Raw genomic sequence first — 24,673 nt, 5'->3', positions numbered from 1 at the left:
ATTTTGAGAAGTAGCATATTATTTTGTCATGCCGAATATTCCAATTTTAAAATGACAGATTCAAAAAAATAGTATTTCTGTCATTATTGTCTAATTAAAGTATACCTGCAAAGCAATGGCGAAAGGAGGAGGTAGGCTGTTAAGATCCGCCATATGTCAGTCATACGTTTGTTTTCATTGAAATAAGACTACAATTTACAGATGGTGTTGGTACGTTTTTAAAATTCAATAACATACTGCGAAAACCAAGCCATAATAGATAATTATTATCTATTATTTGTTATTATTACCAGGGCTCGAAATGGACCGGAACGCACCGGAGCGCCGTTCCGGTTCATAAAATCCACAAAATTATCGCTCCGTCTCGTGGAAATATTAATTTGACAGTCTGAGCTAGATATTTCATATAATAAAAAAATAACACGCTTATTTTTATAAATCACATTTACAATTAATGTAGTTATATTATTATATAGTTGATATTTTCGTAAAATTATCGAGCGCTCCGGTTCGTAAAATTTTCCATTTCGAGCGCTGATTATTACAACGTTTTTCTTAGCTCGTATTCTTATTTGTCCGGTACAAATCTTGCAATCGATTGTTAACTAACTTCCCGACTAGCTAGATATTTGAAACTTTTAGAATATATCAGAACACGATGCCAATGTATTTTTTAATGCTTTTAGCCATTTTTAAGTAGAATTGAATTCATTTTCAGTTAATTCTATTTTGTATGAAAAGTTATTTCGACACCATTGTTGGTTGGTAGGGGGTCTGGGGTCCTAGCAACTAAATTATTAAAATATACGTGCGTTACTATGGAAATCAATATGACATATCAAGTACATTTTTTTTTGATCGTTTACGCTAGTCAAGTCAAGTTTATTTGGTTCAATAAAAAATTTAAAAAGGTTGTATATAAAAAGTTCTTTTTATCTTGTAATTATTACTATTATAGTCAAAAGATACTCGTCTATCTATAAAATATCTAAAATTATGCAATTAAATCATATATCTTTGATTATGTTATGGATACTTTGAATAATATTTTTTATCTATTATAGTTTGGTTAGGCAGGGCTTAATGAATTTAAAAAAAATGAGCTAACAATATTAGTAATATGTGTTCTTAATCCAACAAAAGCAAATAAGTATGAATGAAAAAGTGTGCACAATTTTGTTGTATCACCCCAAAAGTATACCAAAACTATTATTCTCACAAATTGGATGCTGGACTGTTTAGTTGGATAATAAGTAACAAAATATCAGTAACATAGTATAACGAAATTTGCTACGTAGTGTAAATGGTACAATGCGATAGATGTGGGTTTCAATGGCGAGCGATGACTTATGCTTGTGGGCTGTTGAAAAAACACGCAAATATTACCAAATTAGGGTTATGCAATTTATTGTATCTTGAAACGAGGTGTAAGTGTTACACAAACGATTTTTTCTTTCTCTATGTTCCTAAACTAAGTTACATTGCTTTGCGTTATGTGCCATATTTTGAACTTTACTTAAAATTAAGCTTGGCCCACATCTATTTCTCGTAAAAAAACAAAATCTGTTAATACAAACCTCTACTCTGTGGAGGTCCATATGATCCCACTAGGATCGGACATGATCGAAAGAAGATAACAGTGCCGGACTGGTGAAGTCAGTTATTGTGGGTACTACTGTTGTCTATCTCATTGATCATATTCAAATCAAATCAGTCTTTTTCTCCATTATGTATATCTGTCTACTTTTTGTTTCGTCGAGGAAAAACTACTTTTGATTTATTAGGTTTTTTTTGTTTGTATTATTCAATGATATATTATTTTCAACCAAAATAATGCAACCCAATTGCATGGTAGTAACAGTACCTATCTTTGTATGTATATATCAGTATAATATACTCTATATATATATAAATTAATGTTTGTTTGTCTGTCTGTCTGTCTGTCCCGTATGCGTTCCTATACCATTCATCCGATTGCGATGAAACTTTGGTGAATTGTTTTGTGCACGCCCGCGAAGGTTTCTGAATTAGTACAACTATCTTCTTCTTCTATTCTATCTTCTTCTATTCGTATGTGTTCCTATACCAAATTTGGAAAATCCATGCTTCTCACATGGACAGGAGTATATGGCCTGCTCACGCGTTGGAAAACCTTCTGATTTATTCGTGTACGCACCAGACGGAAAAACAAAAAATATTGTGTATCCAAAAGCACTTCAATAAACAGAATTAAAACACAAACACTTTCTTTCTTTAAATGGCATTGCAACGTATGCCGGATATTCGCTAGTACTATGTAAAATATAAAAGTTAAAATATGTTTGTTTGATTTTCTTTTCCCACTTCGCCCGAACTGTCATCTAAATAAGTATTTAAAAAAATACAAATGTTGTTCCTTTCCTGCCAATTCCAATTTTGAATTTTCATGATTTTGGATTTGATTTTAATTTGATATTCTTTTATTTGACTTAGCTGTCAGAATTGTTTTTATTTTGACATGTTGTGTGCAAAAATACAGATATTTTAATATTGAAGAATGTAATTATTATTGTTTTATCAGGTAAGATAAATGCATATCGACCAATGAAGCGACCTTTTTAGTAATCAAGAATACTATTTTGAGAAGAAAATCATATGAAAGCTAATCTTGTTACTTGGGATTTCACCATTTTTAATACCGGGATTTATAAATTAACAAATCCAGCGGGATCCCTGAATTCCAATTCCCGAAGCTTTGAGTCTATATTTATATTCTTATCAAATATTAATAAGCAGCATAATGAATGTGTGTAAATGCATTTCATTATGATTTGCTTTATCGGACCATTATCATGCTTAACGTCTAAACAATGCATTTTTATCGCTCATTTTAAACCTTCTTTCTAACGGATATTGTTTTATGTCAACTTTTCTTATCAAACTAAACGTCTGAGAATGCCAATAATAATGAGAATGTTAATAAATATTGTCTTATGTAGAATCAAAATTGCTTTTTAAAATAGTATTAACTCAACCCTAAAGAAGGGAGCATCAACTGCATTCAAGAACTGTACCAAATCAAACTGCAAGTTATTGTCCAACGCAATATAATCTATTATACTCGTATATTACATTCTAATAAAGCCAGTTTAAAATATATAAAAGGTGTTTGTATGAAGTTGATCCCGCCATTCCATAACATCGAGCCCCACTTGTCTTCATACCCAGTTTAATTTAAGAGTTAAGTATTTTATCAATAAAATTTTATCGAGTCGTATCGATTGGGAGGTAGGTAAATCACGTATGTAGTAACGATAGCGATATAGGTATTTTTATTCTGAAATAATTGCAGTTTTAACGGTTGTTTAAGTTTCTTATCACGCTTCGAACTAAATATCTAGCAATAGAACCTTGACGAAAAGCAATAAAAAGCGAAAATTTTTAAGTGTATTCAATTCCTCTTCTCTAAAACTTAAATAATGACCTTTTAGATTCTGTTATTACAAATATGTACTCAAAAGCATCCAAATCTTCCAAGAGTATTTACGCATCACTTACATATACTAGTTATTGTCCTTGATTGTATTAACCTAAGGTCAGTACTCAGTACTAGGGATTCCAATCCCGGGATCCCGAGCTATTTTCGATACCTATGAATCCCGGGATTGATAAACATAATCCCGGGATTTCGGGATTGATTTTTTTTATCAATTTTTATGGAATATAAAATAAAAGCGAAAATATAACAAAAAATACTTTTAATAAAAAATAACTACATTAGAAATAAACTGAGTTTGAATGAAGTTTGATTTATACCCATGTGTAAGTTGTCGATTCATTTTATTTTTACACATAAATTATTAAAAATGAGAAAGATTGGAAAAAAACAATGCTTCGCACTTTTAACAAAGTAATTCCACCGTGATCTCATACGTTTTACGGCAATTTCATATTTGGCTGACTAATTAGATTTATGAAGCGGAAAGGCCATAAGTACGCCATGATTATTTGCTTTACTATTTTAAATCTCGCTAATCCATTCGTTAAGTCTTTACTATCAGAAACAGCAATCTCGTATTAAATTCACATTATTATATATATATATATATATATATAATATTATTTACTCCATTAAACTTATGTATTTCCAAGATTGAACGTAGATATACAATATTAACAATAAATGTCTTAAATATTATAAATTATACTAGATTTATTTTTGACCGATGTTATTAATGTTTTGTGTAAATATATAAATTGTATATTAACAATGGAAAAAATGCCAATCCCGGGATTTGAAATCCAAAAATTTTGGCTCGGGATTGGATTCCCTACTCAGTACCATCTAATGATATTATGTACCTAAGTGAGTTAACAACCAGTTCGTAAACATCATTGTTAAAATAAAATTCATACATTATAATCCTGTCCCGTTAATCTCACTACATTGCAATATTATCAATATTATCATATACGTAGAAATATCAAAAGAATGTGCAAATATTTTATTTAATAATATGTTTATTAACTGGAGAATCCAGTGACGTCCCTAGACAAAATGCCGCCCCAAGGCAGTGCCAAAATACGGTTAATTTTTTTATATACTAACAGTCATGGCCCCTACATCCTGAAGCGGGCCCTCTGGCTAGGATATTTGGCGCCCCCCCTACCTATCGTTAAGGGTAAAGTCAGTGTGACGCTTTGAAGTAGCGTTATCCAAATTTAATGGTGTATTTTTAGCATTTTTAATATTTTTAATATGTACTTACATCCATTTGAATTGTTGAGTTGTTGAGTATCGGCACACAGTAAAAAATTGCATCGTGCAACCAAATATTCTTAATTATTAATATTATCAAACTTTTTAAAACTTTTTTTACCATTAGCACAAATTTGTGATCTGTGTTTATCTCGGTATGGTCGGCTCGTCATGCCGGGGCCTTCCTGAGCCCGGGCCCCCAGGCTAGAGCCCTGTCAGCCCCCCCCCCTCTTGTGGCAGCCATGCTTACAGTACTTTTTATCATCCTTTCATGACTCCAATGTCTAAAAAAATATGTGTTGTATGGATACATTACTAACAAGATATATACCACTAAATCTAATTTAAATGCCATATCTGATTCAATAGACAATATTGTGAGTCTACGATTTCAGATAGGTATTTTTTTAAATACACCTGACAACTTCCGAAATTCGCGAGTGACTAGCAAACATATTTGGATGAATTTTAAATTATTAATTGCTCTTTTACTTAAAAACCCTTAACTTACTTAAAATCATAAAATCTTTCTATTTTACTCTAACGTAAAAAAATTACTTACAACAACACCAATTGCATTTATGAGGACAAAATACCTCACAAAGATCTCCTCAAGATCCGAACTAAAATCGCACACGTAAATTCAGCTAAACCTATACTAGAGATGAAATCCCAGAGATGAAGGGGATCAGCTACGTAATGTGTGGGAACCCCATAACCTAGGAATATCCAAAGTCTCTACCTACCTATAATTCAAATATCATTTCCAAAACTACACGTGTCATTGCTGTTTACCACGGATGTGACGTCCAAGGACAACGGAAGTAAACTAGACATGGCGAACCCGACAAAAAATAAAGTCCTGTTAAAACTTTTATAGTAATTAGTACATTTTGTTTCCAACCAGTGAGCTGAATTTTTAATGGAAAGTAATTTCCGTTATTACTAAGTTTATGTAGCTATTTCCATATATAAATAATGATTCTTCTCGGTTTGCCGCCTTTCGGGTAACTGCCGTCCCCAAGCGACGCTCGATCTGCCTACCCCCACGGTACGTCACTGCTGTAGATCTGTCTTTGGTTCCATTATGTGCGGCAACTTGAGTATCCTTTCGAGACACCGCCGCGCCGTACGACAATACTAATTACATCACTGTTCTGATACTGGACACCATGGCCCAAAATCTTGAAGCGGGCTCCCAGGCCAGGGTCTTTGGCGGGCCCCGCTACCCATCGTTAGGGTTAAAGCCAGTGGGACTTTTTACAGAATCGTTTTCTAAATGTTCAGGTAAAATTAAGGGTATTCGGTGAATTTTTAGCGATTTTTTTGTATTGTTGAATAAATCCACTTCAATTATGAAGTTGTCGAATATCGACACACAGTAATCAAAAATTGCATCACACAATTAGACATTTTAAAATGACCCTCATATAAAAGACTCTACAAATAAGATAGCGCCGGAGGTAGAGTTGGGTTTCGGGAATTCTTGAGAAATTTTCGAGATTTTCAATCCTGAATCTCGAGAATTAAAATTTTTAACATTTCGGGAAATCCCGGATCTCGAGAATCTTTTCTCAAGATTCAGGCTTTCTTTATTATCGAATATTAATTGAAAAAAAACAATTTTTTTATTTGATTGTCAGATGCAGCCATTGACAGTCTGTGTTTTTGGAAATTTTATTTAATAAGGTTTACCTTCTCACTTTCTGGAAATCCTTTCTCAAGAATTCAAAATTTCATCATTTCGGGACATCCCGAATCTCGAGATTGAGATTTTCTCGCGAAATACCCAACTCTAGCCAGAGGTGACTTTTCCCCCATTATGGCAAGTTTTTGATGACTGTTTCTTTCACTTTCAGGTCGACTCGCCACGCCGACCCCCTCCAAAGCCCGGGCCTCTAGGCTAGAGCCCTGTCAACCCCCCCCCCCCTTGGGGCCATGCTGGACATCCTGCCTACATAAGAGTAAAGTAATTAATTTAGTATGTCCTAAGTATCTATAAAACTTAGTTTATGATAAAACATTGTACCTATTTGACTTCTTCATTCGATTGTGCTACATCTCAACAAGGCTGATAATAATTGACAATGGAAAGTTGTTATTATTGACAGTATCACATAAAGTTTCCTATAAACATTATATCCGTTTCATTTGCGAATTAGGTATTTATTATTTATCAAGTAAACACAAAATCAACGAAACACACAACGTGCATAATGAAACACTTAAAGGCTATACCTCAGTTGAGGCATGGTGTAAAAAGATCGTGACTAGGCGATGCGCGGATTGTGCAAATGACGCGTGCAGAACAAAACATAATTTTTCATAAAAAATCAGCATGCGTCTATTTAATGTTATGCTTATTGTTCTATTAGTAACAATAATAATATATTCATTGATATGTTTTCTTTTTCAAGTAAATGGGTAACGTTTTTTTATTCATCTTTACACGATTTAAGAATTAATATCCCCGTCGCCATCATGAAACAAATTGACCTGTTCACAGCTCGACTTTCGCTCTCCGATCGCCAGCGAGTCCAAAATTTCGTCGCACCTATAGTTGAAAATTATTTGCCGTTTCACTAAAGTATGCTCTTAATAAAATAGTCACAATTATTTATAACAACGCCCATTTAAACTGACTCGAAAAAATTTGGGTAAACGTATTGTTAACCAATTGTCACCTCTAAAGCCATGTTGATTACGTATATTTATATACATAATCCGTGGTTCTATACTTTGCATCCTTTGTGAGAAGAAACTACTAAAAATGCCCTCGATTTCTCATGTAGTTTCCTGCGACACACACAGTTAAAACTGCGTTAACGTTAACCGAACTAAGTAACAAAACATTTGTTTTTAATAGAATATACATTACATAAAGTATTCTTCTTTAATTTTTTTGTTTTAATAACTTTATCAACCAATTCTCGCGAACCGGTAGTGAAGCACCACTAACTGCATTAGATGCAACAACTGAGTGACATTGAAATCAGATTTTGGCGGGAAATTTTTGGACAATATCCAAGTAAAAGTAAAAACATACGTAACATTTAGGAAGGAAATTAGTTTTCTTAGCGTTCGGTGTCGTAACATGGCGTTTTCTTGGATTTTTGCCCAAGACTCTATCTAGTCTTGATAGTAATAATTAATAGTTATAAATTATTTTGCAAGTAGAAAGTAAGACTAAACGATCCACTTTCGTCATTATCTTATTACGATCATTATTGTTTTTGATCTTTATTATTATATAACTTCATAGTAATTTAAAGAGCTTTACAATGTGTAATTAATAAATTTAAAATAAAATAAAAAACTTTAAGAAAAATAACACATTAATTAAGTTTTTAAATTAATATTACCGACTGAGGGTTTTTTTTCTTTCCTAGATGCCTTTATGGATACCTTGCATTTACTATCGAGGTTTCTTTAAGGAATTTGTCACGCAAACTACTCTACCTGATGCTAGTCAAATGAAAATTTTTCCGGCTAAGAAAGATGCCTTATTGGAAACTATTCTTCTACCCTCATCGCGTATTGCTAATTTGAATTCGGCCAGGGCCTATGAAACCACCTTGCAAAAACCCTGGAAAATTCTTTGTAGAGCAAGCCGGTGGTGATTCTGATGAATATTTTCGTCACTGTTCTGGCAGAAGACACTAATTCGAAAAAATGACATATTGAGTTAGTACCAAAATGTTCCTTATTTCAAACTTTACCGTCTGGAAACCTTCTTAATAAATAAACAGTCTTTATTTTAAAGTCATCCTTTTTACGATTACTTAATAAACTCACATGATAGACCATTATTTCAAACTTTTTAACAACTTCAAAGTCAAATTACTAAAAACTAGTATTCTCCAGTTAGTGTGTTCTGCCAGAACATAGACGTTCTGTCGTATTCATTGGGAACTGAGAACTGCGATTTATAGCCGAGTTTTTCCCGTGGTAAAAGAAGTGTCGCATTGGACTGACATTCCGAGAGGGTAGTTGATAAAAATTTAATTTAATTATAATTCATTTAAGTTTTATACTATTATATTATTTGAGTATTTTTGTGACCCGGGTTTCGCCTTATGACATCTTCAGGCACCTAGGTCTCTGGGCAGTTCCGTTGCTTGTTTGTAATGAGTAATGACACAATTATTATAATAGTCCAGTAAACTATATAAATATATATTTTTAAACAGATCCCTGAAAGCAAAAGTCGCTCCACACCACTGATATGGATACCTATATATTATTTTTGACACTGCAACATTTGTCCGCTGCAACAGGCCGCGATGTCTGATGACAGTAGTACAGTGAAACAGTGATGCAGTCAGTAATCGAAATGAAACAATCATAAACACCCAGACTTTGAGAAAATCACATAAATATAATATAGTGACGTCACTGGGATTGAGCCCATAGCTCTTGGATGAAAGAAAAAATTATCGTGATTGATTGTTGAAATTATCGTTATTTTTTGTTGCAATCCCAAATTGAATATAAATGCTTAAGGGGGGACATGGACATGCTCGTCGAAGGTCAAAATTGAGTTTTTATTGTATTTTCAAACCATGATCCTGGACACTCCTTAAACGTTGTAGATAATCTATTTATATAATTTTGAAGCCTTATTATCCTTTATAGTTATTTTAAACATTTGATGACTGCATAAAGTATTTTTGTTACATAAAATAGTATTCTTTTAAACCTCTCGCTCTAATGTTTTAGAATATAGTCATATTTCGGTACATAACTGTGCAGTGGTGTTAAGATTTTTTACATTTATTCATTTTTAAACGCATTTATAAAACCATTAGTATAATTTATTTTGAGATAATTTTTGTAAAATATTCACGATAAAAAATTATATTGATAATCTCTGTGATCCCAAATTTGACCAGAATTAGGCATTTTATTATTCAAAAAATCGGCAAGATTAACACATTTGAAGACAATTCTAAAGATATTTATTATAAGCTATGTCTTCGATCATTCAAGTGTGATAAACATCTTATGAATAATGCTTGCTTTATAATAATTATTGACCTAAGAATAAGGTAGTGTTTTTTTGAAATACGGTATTTCTTTTGTCATTCCCTAGTAGTTAACCTACAACATACGGCCGTAGCCATAAATTGACAAACTATAATTAAAGTAGGGAATAAAATTATGTTAACGCGCGTGTTTGAACATGTACCTAACCGAATTTATTTTTTATTTTTTTTTAAACGGTACATGTTCAAACACGCGCGTCAATATCATTTTACTCCCTACTTCAATTATAGTTTGTCAATTTATGGCTACGGCCGTATGTTGTAGCTTAACCACTGGGGAATGACAAAAGAAATGGCGTATTTCAAAAAAACACTACCTTATTCTTAGGTCAATAGTTATTATAAAGCAAGCATTATTCATAAGATGTTTATCACACTTGAATGGTCAAAGACATAACTTATAACAAATATCTTTAGAATTGTCTTCAAATGTGTTAATCTTGCCGATTTTTTGAATAATAAAATGCCTAATTCTGGTCAAATTTGGGATCACAGAGATTATCAATATAATTTTTTATCGTGAATATTTTACAAAAATTATCTCGTAATAAATTATACTAATGGTTTTATAAATGCATTTAAAAATGAGTAAATGTAAAAAATCTTAACAACACTGCACAGTTATGTACCGAAATATGACTATATTCTAAAACATTAGAGCGAGAGGTTTAAAAGAATACTATTTTATGTAACAAAAATACTTTATGCAGTCATCAAATGTTTAAAATAATTATAAAGGATAATAAGGCTTCAAAATTATATAAATAGATTATCTACAACGTTTAAGGAGTGTCCAGGATCATGGTTTGAAAATACAATAAAAACTCAATTTTGACCTTCGACGAGCATGTCCCCCCTTAAGACATATTTTTGCCTAAATACGCATGGTGCATGAAAAATAACTAATGTTATTGCGTGGGTAACAGTGATGTAGATACTCAATAAACAAATATCAGTAGGCAGTACATATTGTTCATTCAACCTTATTTCGGTGCCAAACAAGTCAGTCAACATCGGTGCATAATTACAGCTATGATGAACCATTTAAATTAAGAGTTTCAAATATTTTCACACCGATAATTTTTGAAGTAGGTAGGTACTTCTTTTGGGGCGTTTGGTAGAGAGTGAAATTGAGAGCGGTTACGAAAGTAATTGACAGTATGAAGTTAGCTGCGAATCTTTCAGCTGTATACAAACGCAAGTTTGATAGTAGAATTGTTCCGTTGCCTGGGCAACGAATTTATTATTGTTGGTTAAAATAAAATAAAAACTACGAGAAATAATTACACATATAATTTATTTAGTGAAAAAGTTAAAGTGTATAGAAATAAACCAGCGCCACTCCAATAAGCGGCCCTCCTTTATTCAAGTTTTTATTGATATGGGGCTATTAAAACGTCAATTCTATCTAATATCATACTTTATTTGACAGATCTGAAACATGACGTCTCGCGCAATGATGTGATCATAGCTGACCATAGTGACCATAGACTAAGGAGTATGGATTATTTTGCTTGGTGAAAAATATTGTTTCGCTTTGTGACTTGTACCTACTAGAGGTGAGTTGGAAATACTGTCACCAGTTTGTGTACTCAAGTATCGGATGAAACTACCCATACGTGTAGCCCAATAAACTTGTTCCAAAAAACTTGTGTTGATATCATTGCGAGTTTTGCTGGCTAGTTGGTAGACTTTCAAAACTATTGACATTAAACGCGCGCGAGCGAGATAGCACTCGAATACAATTATAATATGTTAATTTATTAGTCTATGCATGCGAATGACATCATCTTATGTATGAGAATAGGTCATAAATTTTCTGTAGCAGCATATTATTCCCTTGGAAATGTGGTGAGGTGACTGAGGTGACGCAGTTTACAATAAAAAAATCACTGTTCTTCATTATGTTAACAAAAATATTATAACCGAACAGAAAAACAACTCATAAATTTAAAATGTGTTTAAAATTTTATAATAAATGGGACATTTCGAAAACCCCAGCTCAGTGTATTTTTGCGATTATATTGAAGCCGATATTTCAAATACTAATATGGAGTTAAGTTTTAGTTCCAGTTTAGTATGAGACTTATGTCGCATACGCACGCCAAACGCTCTATATAGTATTCCAAATACTAGTAAGTATTTTGGAACAAGTTTTGATACCAAGTATTTTTTTATACTGGTAGTAAGTATACTTAGTCTTCAAAATCGACTAGTTTTCCCACCTCTAGTACCTACTTTGCCGATGTGTGCCATAGTATTACCTACCAAATCGAATAAATATACAGTTTTTTTTTGTTGTATATAAACGTTTTTAGGATTCATTGTAAAAATATTATATTTATTTTTCATCAATTAGGCACTGGTTGATAGCCACTGCCATATGTAGTGAAAGTAAAAATAATTGGCCCGCCTCTGTTTCAATGGCCTGCATGTATGTGTGCATTGTCATTAAATTTGTATATGTGTATGTTATGTTAGTGTGCACAATTACATTGTATGTATGGCATAAAAAGCATAATTCTGTTTTTATTGCAAATGCATCTAAAAGCAATAATAATATGATCTATTTTTGATGAACAAAGTGTTATTATTTATTAAGCTCTGTTATTAAAATGCATAGGTAGTCGAGTCATTTTATCTTTTTTATATAAACTGGTTCACGGAAAATAGACAATTACGAAACATTGGACACAAACAATAAGTAAAAAGGCATATTTTAATTTCAGGATTTTGGCTGCTGGCCAGGTCCGTCACATCAATATGTGCTAAATGTGCTGTATACGAGAGCGGCCTAATATAGAGGGTGGCATACGTCCCGTTATACATATATTAATTTAATATTATAATAATAATATTAAGTATTTAAAAAAGTTAATGACTGCCGCCTAACCAACCACCAACCAACAACAACTAAATAATGCACCAAGCGTAAATTTAATATTTAGGCTTTCCTTAGTTAGACTAACATATTTAAAATAAAACAAAAACAATCAGATATACGGACTAATTTAAGTACATTGCATCCCTCACCATCCCCTTCCCATACCACTGTGTTCCATAAAATCGCTTTAGTGATATATTCCACTTACGTTGGACGTTGTTTTATGAGTTTTTAAGATAGGGTCACTTGGTGTGCTTCCATGTAATTTTTACACATAAAAACCTGTCTCCTATGTTAATATTGTAAAAAATTATTTTAATTCGTTTTTTATGTCATGTTACGAACGCTTTGAATTTATAATTTCAATTTGTTCATTAAACATGCCTCGCAATGTACCGGAGCGTATCGGAGCGTACCGGAACGCAGCTCCAGTTCATAAAATTCCCGAGATTATCGCTCCGTCTCGTGAAAAAATTAAGCTTTCCATCTCCGCATCTATTCTATACACAATACTGGTAAAGGCCGCTATCGACAGCTATCGAGGGTAGTTTTTCATTATTTGTATCGAAGTATTAACACTTATTGTAAAAATTACAATAAGTTATCCGTGTCAACTGTCAAAACTGTCTATCTCGCTCTAACATTTAATACAGCGAAGAGAGGTGCTATTAAAACATAGAACTTCTTGTCAGAATTACAACTAACTCATTGTAATTGTTACAATAAGTTGATAATACTTCGATACAAAAAAAATGAAAAACTACCCTCGATAGCTGCCGACAGCGGCCTATGGCAGTTTTGTGTATAGAATAGATGCACTGAGCTAGGATGGCCATACTATAATAAACAATCTAACATACTTATATTTATATAAAAATACATAAAGTTAAAAACATATTATGTCAATATTTTCGGATAATTATCGAGCGCTCCGGTTCGTAAAATATTTCATTTTAAGCGCTGTCATTAAGTAAGTATAATAATATTATGTAAAAGAGATAATTTGAATACTATACTTATTTTGTATAATTTTAAGCTTTTATAATGTGTGGTGTCGGTTAATATTGGAGGGAGGACTATTTGTGAATTAGTAAGGGGTTTCCGTGAGGCGGGTCTGGATACTGTATTATTGATAAACGCACCAAAATAAAATTTCGCCGGTGTTACTCATTCGACTGGCTATAAACATAAATTATTCAGTTTTTAAAGAAGAACGTTTAATCTGTATAATCATTTTTCAATTAACATTACTTGCTGTGAAACACAAAGTATTGAAAGGGTCAATACACAAATATTATGTATTATCTTGTAATGTTATTGCAATATTATAATGTTTGTTATTCATTGCAATGGCTGGAACAGCATTCAACTCGATGCGAAATGTCTGGGAGTCGTGATTGTACTCAGTCAAAACCAAATGCCGCCTATTCGACGCTTGCATTCTGACGGTGCTGCTTTACGGTAGCGAATCATGGCACCTTACGAAGGCTCAGAGCAACCGTATACTGAGCTTCGAAAACAGATGTTTGCAACGAATACTGGGTGTGCAGTGGTATGACTTTAGGAGCAACGAGGAGATAAGAGAACGCACCAAGCAGCCTCTCATCACGCTGAAAGTGAAGAGGCGACGTTGGATCTGGCTCGGCCACGTGCTGCGGATGCCAGAAGAGAACTTCAACCTGGCTTGCCTGTTCTTCAAGCCGACCGGATTCCGGTGACGCCGGCCCCCCAGGCTAGAGCCCTGTCAGCCCCCCCCTTGTGGGGACCATGTTTACAATCCTTAAAGCTAATTTATATAATACAAACATTTCGGGTGTTCCGTTTAATTTCCCGCCAAATGCCGATTCTGGCATGTTTTCTTCTGAGGACGTCAAAATGTAGGTATCAGTACATATGTATATATATAATAGCGCATGAACACGTGCATGATTTTACTGGCAGCAATAATGCGTATTTAAAACTATCCTGACAATAACTACTGTTTATACGTAAAAGTGCTGACTGTCTCTCCAATCTCATTCTTTAAGAGTAAGTGAGACGCGATGATGTCATTTTATAGTACTATTTGACAGGTAGTAAAAATAGTTTAACCTCAAAATGAGTAGATATAGTTCGTTTTTTTTGCCGGCAGGTTCGCTACTATCGTTCTACTGCGCAGGCGCAGATCGAAAAATTCCCTACTGTCGCATGAAAATTTAGAAGCTTCCAAACTTTTTTGATTCATGCATGCAAGCTTGCAACTGCAGGATAATACATGTTTGCCCATAAAATTTATTGTTATTGCCGCGATAAAACTTACTGTCAATAGTAAATCCATGCACGTGTAAACGGGGAATAATATTGTTTCACCCAGTTAATTGTTCATTGAAGTTGATTATCATCTTACTGGTGACTTATAATTTAAAAAAAGTGCAGATTTTTGGGTACAAAAAATGAAGCTGAATATAATATCACAGATGTCATAGTAATAATCTATTTGTAACTTGTGTCATGTTCACGTATTAATAATTTATTCATGTGTATTGTTTATTAGTGTCTGTGATAATAGCATGCACATATACATGTGTGCATGATTTATAATCGTGTGTGTTGTGATGTGGGTTGGTGTGCGTTGAATTTAGTGGGACAAGGTGAACAACCATTGAACATTTTGCGCGCGTCGAGACACTCGTTCATCCCGGGACAATCAGCCGGGGCAGGGGTCGGAAACTAGCCAAAATAATACAAATACAATCTTCAACTATAAATACGCTTATAGGCATGCATGATCTGAGAGCAATAGAAGACCTGGACAGCGACATTAAGTGAGATAACTTGACTGAACCACTGGGATTTGGAGATACTCAGCCAAACAATTATTGGAAACTTGCCATTGGATTATCATGAATGGGAAAAGTTGTGAAAAGGTGTCAAAATCACGTACATAAACCAGACACTGCTTATCACGGCCCTCACATCCAAAAGCGGGCCCCATGGTCAGGATGTTTGACGGCCTCCCTACCTAAGGTTAAAGGCAGTATGTTTATCTACAGTAGTGTTCCCTAAATCATATTTCACGGATCCCCAGGGTCAGTGATGTCCCGTGGGGGTAGGCAGATTGAGCGTCGCTTGGGAGCGGCAGTTACTCGTAGGGCGGCAAATTGCGGAGAATCATTTGGAATATATAGAAATAGCTACCTAAACTTAGTAATAACGAAAATATCTTTCCATTAAAAAATTCAGCTCATTGGTTTTGTCGGGTTTGCGATATCTAGTTTACTTCCGTTTCCCTTCGACGTCATTATTAGTCTGATATTTTGTTAGTAATGTATCCATACAACACATTTCTTAGATATTGGATGGATGGAAGGATGGAAAAAAAATGAGGCGGCATTTCGGAGCTGCTTAGGGGCGGCATGTTATCTAGGGACGTCACTGCCCAGGGTTCCGCAAGTTAAAATTAAGAGCATTTTGTGTGTTTTAGCGACTTTGTATTTCTAAATAAATCCACTTGATATTATAGAGATGTCGCCACTTGACATCACATTATGAAACACTGATTTCGATCCCCTTTTGTAGTAGACCGCGATCCGTCGCCATATTTGATAAATAGCCATTTTTATTTTTCCGGAAACACACTAATAATAATTAAAATAAAATTCTACACGTGAATTATCATGTACATAATTATATCAATCATAATATCAAATCGAAATAGCAACTTTGTTAACTATTAAATGTGTATATCTCACTTAACTGGTCGACTCACCACGCCAGGCCCCCAGGCTAAAGCCCTGTCAACCCCCCCCCCCACTAGAGGGGTATACTGATTATTAGCGTAAGAAACAGACTTCCGTTTATTCATCGGATATTTGTACAATTTTGATAGGTTGACAGCTTAAATCTAAATCCTCCAATTATGGTATTTTACAACGTTTTTCTTAGCTCGTATTCTTATTTGTCCGGTACAAATCTTGCAATCGATTTTTAACGAACTTCCCGACTAGCTAGACATTTGAAACTTTTAGTATATATGTGAACACGATGCCAATGCATTTTTTAAAAAATACTTTTAGCCATCTTTAAGTAGAATTGATTTCATTTTCAGTTAATTCTGTTTTGTATGAAAAGTTATTTCGGAAGAAATCCGTAAAAAGTAAAACTATTATTGGTTGCTAAATGGGTCCTGGCAACTAAATTATTACTATTAATATATACGTGCGTTACTATGGAAATCAATATGACATTTCAGTATTATTTCTATCAAGTACAAGTCAAGTTTATATGATTCAACAGAAAATTTAAAAACGTTGTAAGTATCTAAATAGTTCTTTTTATCTTGAAATTATTTTTAATTATTATCAAAAGTTCTATTCACACTACTAACTATACATGTGTTGATATGATTTTCCATTATGAATGAATACATCCTTCGTATAGCAGATAGCTTTAGGCATAGTGTGATAACTGATAAAGCACAATGGTTTCGTGCCACTTTTGCAGACAATAATGTAAGCCGGTGATAGGTACGTGGTGGAAATATTTTTGAAGCCCACTTTGATCGAGTGATCTCTAGGCTCGCTCGGTTCACGACTTTTTACAATACACCGAATAACATTATCTTTCGGTACTTCGTCATTATATTGTGCGAACACATTCGACACGAAAAACTACACGGTATTTTTATACGAGATAATCAATCCTAACAACTGTGAGTCATTAAATTTGGCATTAGACAATGATGCACGATACACCTCATAAATTTTAACAAAACTGTTAACCAATTTGAAAACATTGCAGATGGATTCACGTCTGAGTATTTGTTTTAAGCCTTGGCTTTTACTCTCAATAGAAATGTATTTAATCTTAAAAGTTTGAACAAATTAAGAGGAATCAATTGTAAAAGAAACCCCAGGCTAAAGCCCTGTCAGCCCCCTCCCCTTGTGGGGGCCATGGTAGAAATACTTAGGTAAATTAGAAATGGGACCAGTCTAAAAAATCGAGCTAATAAGGAGTGCCTTTTTCAAAATTTAACGCCTCCTTAGCAGTGACGCCCCTAGACAAAATGCCGCCCCTGGACAGCGCCAAAATGCCGCCCCATTTTTGTATACAGTATTTTTTATCATTCGTGCATGTGTCGTTTCATATGAATATATGTCGATCACCAAGGACGTCGAAGGGCAACGGAAGTAAACTAGACATCGTGAACTCAACAAAAAATTACAGTCCTGTGAAACCTTTTATGTCAATTAATACACTTTGTTTCCAACCAGTGAGCTGAATTTTTTTAAATGGAAAGATATTTTCGTTATTAATAAGTTTAGGTTGCTATTTATATATTTTATACCAAACGATTCTCATCGATTTGCCGCCCTTCGAGTAACTGCCGCCCCAAGCGACGCTCAATCTGCCTACCCACACGGGACGTCACCGCTCCTTAGCAATCAAGACCTTAACATAGACCTGAGATTCCGTATGGTTCGCTGTTATGTTACCTCAATCGGTCAATCCTTTTATATGGTATGGAGGTATGAATGCTAAACCGGGATATGTCAAGGAGAGATGAAGTTTTAAAGATATGACTGTATAAACGCATCCTAAAAACTTCTTGGACCAAGCATGCCATATATTAGAACGAATAGCAACGGACAGAGAAGTTCTGAATAGTATCAAAATCAGACAATTCCAGTAACTTTTCCACATTATGAAAGGACAAAGGTACAGAAGTCCCCAACTTGTTATCCAAAGAAAAAAAACAATAGTAAATGTAGCAGAGCATGACGCCACATTTCGTAGTTTAAGAACCTCTGATTTTTACGAAAGTAGATTCACCGAACTATTTCGGGTATCAGATGATAGAGCAAAGATCTCTTTGATGGTGCCCGACGTCCGTTAAGGGATGGCATTATAAGAAAAAAATATTGTAATAATTAGGGTTTGCAATTCTAGGATGCCGTTTTTCTGATTTGCAAATTGATGGAATCTTTCAAAAATAATATGAGAGTTTCATTGGAGTACAAACGTGGACCCAATGAGTTGATTGATTGTTACAAATCCTCGAAAAAACTATTTTAAGATAATATATTATCATTTAATAAACATTTTTTTTATTGAACGAATAAGACACAAGAATTTATAGGTATACTAGCTGACCTGGCAAACGTTGTTCTGCCATATAAATTATTTCTAGTGAATATTTTGGTTGTTAAATAAAAAATAACGAATGTATCGTAAGTGTGTGGGGATGAGATCTATGACAGAAAGAGGAATGGAGCGTTGTAGACGATGACCGCCGATAAAAACAAAAAAACACCAACCAATAATTTTCTCAATTCAAAATGAGTAATGATATTCATAATGAATGAAAAACCTGTGATAGGATCTCGTTGTTTAATGTTTATGCAATAACCGTCTTGTCCCTTGCAGAAAATTAGCGAATATTGGAGAGCGTCGTATGAACGGTGTGTGTCAGCGATGAACTCCAGATTATTGTTTCTTCTTCGAATCACGATTTCTCGCGTCGATGTGCGGTCGCCAACCATGATTCCAGCAATGTCGTCAACAACAGGCGCATTGAATCGACGCACGTGCTCTCCAGCTGGTGTTTTATCAGGATTGATGACAATAGCGTGATTGTCGCTTTGCAATTCGTACATGTGTGCTTTGAAGAATTTCAATAATTCATTGTGCTCATTCAATAGGGCGTCCAGTTTGCCGATGATGCGCCTGGCATTAGGCGAATTGAGGTTATTGTAGCCGCAACGTGCATCCACACGATTGATGTCCTCACCGCCCATGAAGTAGATTTGTAAAAATTTATGTGGTTCGTTTGGCATTGGCAGCAATGAGCCTACTTTGTGGTATACTTGGCCTTTGATTTTGAACGAAGAATGGAATTGTTGACCATTTGCCGCAGTATTGTGAACTATTTCTGTTGCTCCGAACGAAGTCATTTGGAAGTATGAATTGAATGTGCGAATGGACATCAGGAACAGGTTTGAATCTGGAACCGTGCCGATGAGCAAGCCGTTCAATGGTTCTGGTGGTATCTCAATTTCTAGTAGTTGCACTTTTCCTGATGCGCAACACATCCCGGCTGACTCGTGTTTGAATTTGAACGCATGACAATGGGGACATTCTTTGTCCATAACACCAATCAGCACTTTCGGATGAGCGGAATATTCAATATCTGGCTCGTACTCGAATGCGAGACGAAGGAACGAAGCGGATGTAAATGCTCGATGTACTTGTTGGCGTTGTCGGTCATTTGCTCTGCGTGTGTTAACTACGAACCGGCGAGCTTGGCTCCGTTCTAATTGTCGTTGTTGATTTCGTTCAGCTCGTGCCTCTTGTGATTGAGATGCACGCAATTGCGACATGCTCACACGCACGTTTTTGTTATCTTGTTGGATTTGTTCATCTGTTCTTTCTGCTCTACTATTTTGCATGTTTGTTGCTTTATTCGTTCGACGGCTCAAATGGCCCCCCTTGCGTCTTGCTGGCATTGTGCACTGTAATACACGCAGACAAAAATAGATAAATTAAAATAAATCGTACAAAATTTTGCACGTTCTGCGTTGTGATATGCCGAATGAAATGTCAAAATGACGTGACGCTTCTCTTGAATTCTTCTCGGACGTAGCGCCATCTGTCATTCAACAACATAAATAATTTCATTCTGTTTGAAATACGAACGACGGTTAAATTTGTTCATACAAAAATAATAAAATCGCGATTAAAAAATGGGAGAGTGGGGGTAGGAGAGTAAAAATTTGGGGTAATGGGTATTTTTTGATGAAAAATAATAAAAAAAATACAAAAAGAAATTTTCAAAAAAATAAAAGAAATTTTTTTCTGGATAGAGATACCCTAATCACCTAGCGGTATGAAATATACTTGTTGACCTATTCTCATACCTAACAAATATACATAAAAAAAATCATAAAAATTAGTCCAGCCGTTTCGGAGGAGTGCGACCACAAACATCGTGACACGAGATTTTTATATATATAGAGATATTGAATATACATAATTTGAAAACATCTCATGCATATACACACTAGAAAAAACCATTTTGTAGAAAAAATACGGCACCTGACGGGACTTGAACCTGTATCTGCTGGATTCTACATTTCTGTAGAATTTCTCAAAACTTGTCTCTTATTCATTAAATAAAAAAATAGTTTATTAAACTTATTAGCAAGTCTAAGGACTTAAGTATAAAAAAACTAAATAATGGAGTAACCCGCGACGTCGGTTAGTAATTAAGGAATTAATTGATACCTACCTTAATTTAATAAACTAAAACCGATGGCCAACATTATAACGCAATTCGATAAGCATTTCATGTAACAACTAGTAGTTAAAATCGTCGTAATTAACTAATATGCCCGTAGCTTAATTGGAAAAGCATACTGGCGCGAGCCCAGCAGATACAGGTTCAAGTGCCGTTGGGTGTCGTATTTTTTTCTACAAAATGATTTTTTTCTTATGTGTATATGCATGAAATGTTTTCATATTAAAAATATTTAATGCATTATCATCTTGATGATACAATAATTTACTTTGACTAAGAACAGTGAATTGAGAAAACCATTTAATTATGATATCGAAGGAACAAGCTTTCATTACTGGTACTGAAGCCCAGGACCTTGTACCTTTACCGCCTCGCCTTTTACCTCTGGGCCACGGGTCTTGCCTTGAAGATGTAACCTTCGCGAATAACAAAACGTAATTCGACTTGGCATTTTTTTTCATTCATATAATGTTATTATATTTTTGAAGACATCGAAAAAAACTGCAAATTGATTTTTTTCTTACAATAAGAAATCATTGACATTTTATGTGTTTATTTACAACTTCAATCAAAATGATTATTAGACTATTATATGGTTGAGAATGTAGTAATCATCGGATGCATGTTTCGGTGTGCCAATTTTTTCAGTAGGCAATATTATTTTTTAATATCGATGGTCAAACACAGATATTTATGGTTTATGGTAGTTAGATACCTACCTAATCGATAAACGTATTGCTGATGCCTATTGAAAAATCCGTCTCAATAAAACTTGATGAGATCACCATCCATTAACATTATTATTAATTAAATAAAAATATACCTACTGACATCAGTGCATCACATCAATATATTAATTTATGTGTAGATTAACAATAATATGTGTAGATTAACAATAATATGTGTAGATTTTGGTATCAAATAGAATAATAGAGTTGAATAGAACAGAACAAAACAGAACAGAACAGCAGAATAAAATAGAATAGAATATAATATAATAGAACAGAACATAACAGAACTGAACAGGACAGGATAGAATATCAATTTAGCTAAGTGAAATGGTGGTAAATCTTATAAATTCATAATTTCTTGACTAAAAATTATGTTTAGGTATATGAAAGGATTAGTATCTAATAAGTACATATTATTCAATATTCGAAAACACAAAAAAAAAACAAAAACTGTTGAAAATCTGTTATGTGGAAACACCGACAAATTTATTTCAGGATCTCTCAAAATTTCATTCTTAAGGGGACGTTCTACAGAATTGGCCTTGAGAATTGAAAATATGATTTTTTAACATGTGGTCCATAATATCTGGTCTACTAGTTAATATAAAAAGGTCAAATGTCAAAGTTGTTTGTGTCAATAAATTTGCTCTATGACTCGATCCGACTCATTTTTCATCAGGGCTGTCGAAGACATAAATCATAAATATTTATAATTTTAAATTTTTATTTATAATATATATTATTTAAGTTTTGTGCATCTTATGCCGGGTCCACACTGGCAACAAGTTAAGTTGCTGGCAACCTCCATAATTATGAAGATTATCGTAAAATTTCTTAAGCAATTATGGTAAGTATCGTACAATTTAATGAGGTTGCCAGCAACTTCTTGCCAGTGTGGAAATGGCTTAATATCCACTGTGGTTCACGTAGTGGCATGAACCTGGGGTTAACTAATTCAGGAAGTCAACACCCATGATAGAATTTTTTCCAGTTTTGGTTGCATTATATTCCAAAACTCTTCTGTAAAAATCGTTTGCGATTTTATAAATGGAAATTTCTCGGTGTACATAGTAAACAAACCTACGAATAAAAAAAGACAAGAAGGAACATACTGATTCATCGCAGTAAAATCTGGCAATCAAATTCGCCATTTTGAAAAGCGACGATTTTGCGTAAACAAATATCACGTGGTCTGTACGTGTGCGGCAAACTTCGAATGTGTTTGTAATTTTGTGTATTTTATGTTTGTGTATCACGCATTGTCGGCCATATTTGCCGGCCTTTCTGATTGTTGTGATTTGTACACATCTTCCTTCCTGTCTTTTTTTATTCGTAGAAACAAACAGTATTTTTTATTAGTTATATGAAGTTGGCCTTGAATCTGTAATAAAATAATACACAATTAAAAGATTTTGAAATAGAAAAAAACACATTTCCAAGCTTTCAGCCGTGCTCACTCATGAATGTCATTCGTCATTTAGATAAGTATATACACATTTTGATGTTATCTTGCAAAGTGCGAATGTAATGTTTTCAAATAATTGATATGGATTAATTATTATACCATCGTATTATGTTCTCGAAATCATAAACATACTATAATAGTATTTGAGTATCAACCTATGTTCAATTTGAATTGGGTTATAATAATAATATACCCGTATATATATATCAATAGTATGTTTGCTTCAAAATCCACCCAAGTTATCAGTACGTACTTGCACAGGTTTGATTAAAAACTTTGATGAAATTAACATTTTAAAAATATTAATTCATAATATTATTTTGACAGCCCTCTTTTCTGATCGGCGTACATCTTGCAGGTGTTTATAAAATAATAATAATGTTCAGCGGCAGACAATATCAATAATAATGTTTCTTGAAATAAAATCTCCGATGATTAGTGATTTTTGCGAAAAGATCGATTTAAATTAACGTACTTACGACGCCGAGGTCCTTTTTATACTAAATTATATTTGAATGTCGAGCTCTTCAGCCCCCCCCTTAACGTACCTACTTTCACTTGCTAATAAAAATATATGGCCGACCAGACTTAAATATTTATAAGTATATATTTCGTTTATAAACTTAAGTTTTATAAGTATTTAATTAATAAATAGATTCCACAAGAATGAATGTTTTATTTTTCCCCTGGCTGTTCTGTTTTTGTCATATTGTTCTGTTTTGTCACTGTTCCGTTTTGTCATGTTTTGTTTTGTTGTTTTTATTTAATAAAACGCAATTTTTATAGTACTTATTCCACTTTTAATTAATATATTAGGACCGGTTTCGTCCGCCTCAGTGAGAAATGTCCCACTGAGGCGGACGAAACCGGTCCTAATATATTAATTAAAAGTGGAATAAGTACTATAAAAAATTGCGTTTTATTAAATAAAAACAACAATACAATGCAGTTCCACCATGAATTGACAGTTAACAAAATAAAAGAAATGTTTTGTTTTGTCATTGTTTTGTTATGTCATGGAACCGGTGCGGTGGCATATATCATTTCATAACTAGTCTTCTTCTTATTGTGCAATCCCCGCGGAGGTTCTTAAGCCACGAAATGCGGCGTCGTCCTCTGCTACCCTCACCATTGATGTTTTCTTGAATGACAAGTTGAGGAATGCTTACTTTTGTCCTCGCATAATGTGGCCGAGGTACTGTAGTTTCCTGGTTTTGATACTACGTAGAACTTCTCGGTCCTTCCCCATTCGATTGAGAACTTCAATATTTTTCACCCGGTCAGTCCAAGGAATTTTGAGGATGCGTCTATACAGCCACATCTCGAAAGCTTCAAATCTCCGTGACATCTCTTGGTTTAGCGTTCATACTTCCATACCGTAGGAAAGAATTGAGAGAACATAACAACGTACCATACGCAGTCTCAGACCTAGGTTAAGGAGCTAAGATTGCTATTCGATTGCTAAGGAGGCGTCTCATTTTGATAAAGGCACTCCTTGCGATCTCAATTCTTGTTTTTATTTCCTGGGACTGGTC

This window comes from Rhyacophila brunnea, unplaced genomic scaffold, assembly GCF_057557595.1.
Source record: "Rhyacophila brunnea isolate RB1 unplaced genomic scaffold, BYU_Rbru_1.0 scaffold_15, whole genome shotgun sequence".
Taxonomy (NCBI): Eukaryota; Metazoa; Arthropoda; class Insecta; order Trichoptera; family Rhyacophilidae; genus Rhyacophila; species Rhyacophila brunnea.
This window is presented reverse-complemented; position numbering follows the sequence as displayed.